This window comes from Fundulus heteroclitus, chromosome 14 (assembly GCF_011125445.2).
Source record: "Fundulus heteroclitus isolate FHET01 chromosome 14, MU-UCD_Fhet_4.1, whole genome shotgun sequence".
NCBI classification, from domain to species: domain Eukaryota; kingdom Metazoa; phylum Chordata; class Actinopteri; order Cyprinodontiformes; family Fundulidae; genus Fundulus; species Fundulus heteroclitus.
The window spans coordinates 22,325,309-22,327,903 of record NC_046374.1 but is presented as its reverse complement, the minus strand read 5'-3'; positions in this window follow the sequence as shown (position 1 = coordinate 22,327,903).

Sequence of the window (2,595 nt, the reverse complement as noted above, 5' to 3'; positions counted from 1 at the left end):
AATGAGATTCATTCTTAATACAGATGTATTTCAACTTAAAGAAATTTGTTAACTTCCCACTTAGTTTGACCTCAAGATACATACACAACACTCTTTCCTTAACAACAACACATCACTTTGAAGTTCAGTAGAGAATAAGTAACCTTTTGACAAATGTGTTGTAGAAACTTATGTGGCTTTAAACTTCACCTAATCCACTCTTATTCTACTTTTAACACTGTCCTTAATTCATTTCCACCGAACTTCTGATGTACGTTGCTGCTGCGCTTGGTTTCTTGAAAACGGTGAGCTTGACAAATGGCGCCCTCTTGTGTTACACCACGGCACCGTCACTCACTGCAGCGGCAGTCCTCTTTAACGGTCCTAACCGGCGTTGGTGCGCCTGCCGTTTTCTTAACGGTTTGTAACCGGCGCTGGCTGGAGAGTTGCACTGTCACTCACTGCGGCTGCTGTCGTCTTAACGGTTTGTAACCGGCGCTGGCTGGAGAGTTGCACTGTCACTCACTGCGGCTGCTGTCGTCTTAACGGTTTGTAACCGGCGCTGGTGCGGCTGCCGTTTTCTTAACGGTTTGTAACCGGCGCTGGCTGGAGAGTTGCACTGTCACTCACTGCGGCTGCTGTCGTCTTAACGGTTTGTAACCGGCGCTGGCTGGAGGAGTTTTCACTGTTACTCACTGCGGCTGCTGTCGTCTTAACGGTTTGTAACCGGCGCTGGCTGGAGGAGTTTTCACTGTTACTCACTGCGGCTGCTGTCGTCTTAACGGTTTGTAACCGGCGCTGGCTGGAGGAGTTTTCACTGTTGCTCCAAAGTGACAACACTGGCACGGCTTCCTTCAAAACGGGCTCTTTAATAAATGCCGTGAAAACTACAAAAATAAAGACAAGCTTTAGAAATGGATACATTTACAGACAGTCAGGTGACACATACTGTAACAAAGTTACCTCGTGACCGCCTGCCACTTCGGAGGTCTTTAATAGACTAATTCTTCTTTGTCCACTCTAAATTAAATATTAAGTAATTAAAACACCATAACCAATAAATTTACAAAATATTACAAACATAAATACAATACCTTTTCAGCTACAGCAAATACGAGACTGCTACTCTTTCCCAGATTTCTGCTCCTTCTCTCATGCAAATCTCGCTACCTTTCTTATATACGCAAATCTCGCGATAACTTTTCAACAAATAGTTTCAAAAGAAATAAAATACAATAATTTTACATAAACCTCAAAATTTGAACTAAACAACTTAAAATACATAATCTGAAATAAACATACATTTTTCCAAGAAATAAATCATTTCACTGTCACTTACACTCCACTTGTGACCACTCTCTCCACAAAGAGCACATGCTCTTTGGGGGTTAGCAGACCTGGTGGCCTTAGTCCTGGCCTGTTTTACTTGACTTCTTGGTTCTTTCCTCAATGGCTCCTCGTCTCTTAACTGCTCCAATTTCTCATAAATTTCCTCTTGACTTTTCAAGAATGAGAGCAGTATATCAAAGCGTTCCTTCTGAGCTCCTATGCCCCTTTTTTCTGCAGCAAACACAAGCCATTTTTTCTTTAAGACTTCAGGCAATTTACTCTCCAAGGACTTTGTCATCAATGGATTCCTCAAAGCCCCCACATCACCCAACTCATTTAAATCATTTAAGGCCTTTTCCACTGCCCGTATAAGGTCTACAATCTTCCTTGGCTGGTGCCCTTTTACAGGGGGCAAAGCCTGAAGCTCTTCAACTATCTCCAAGGCTATTGATGGTCTATTGCCAAAACGATTGTCCAGCCTGCGAAAAATATCATCTGCCGTCCCACATGTCGACAGATGGAGATCCCTCAAGACCTTCTCTTCCAGGCTGTTCAATAACTGAAACTTACAGACCTCTTTGGAGCGAGTTGGCTCTCCTTGCTTTTGGAGTGCCTCCCAATCTTTCTTCCAGCTGTAGAAGCTCCTTCTAGTCCCATCAAACCTGGGGAGGGCCGTCAGCCTTAATTTAATGGTTGGTGACTGGATAGAAGACACTGCTGATTGACTTCTGTCTTCTGCCTTTGGTTGTATCAAGGCGGCTTTTGCTGATATCAGCTTGGCTGAGCAAACCTCTATTTCCTTCATATGCCGTTGAAGAGAAAAAATGTGATGACTGCTGTTCAGAGCAGTAAGCAGGTCAGCAGGCTGGCCACAGAGAGAAAGGAGGTGTCAGACAGCAGTGACAGTGAGGGTGAGCTGTCTGACAGCAGTGAGGTGTCTCTTGGTCTGTTTATCTTGGTCTGTTTTCAGGCAATGAAAACACTGAAAAAAAGAACTGGGAAAACATGGAACAGAAAATAGAAAGTAAACTAGAAAAGTGGAGATGGCTACACTCCCACATGTCATACAGGGGAAGGGTTTTGGTTTTAAATAACCTTATAGCCTTTAACCTTATAACCTTATAGACATTTGATAAAACTAAACTCCTCCGCTGGAGACCAGCGGAGGAGTTTAGTGGAGGAGAAAATTGTGGATAAAAAATCTGTCTGGCATTTCTGTGAACGGCTCGTTTCTCCAGGTGTCGCCGCTCACGCAGCCCGCTACCAGGGTGATTTTATTAAATGTCC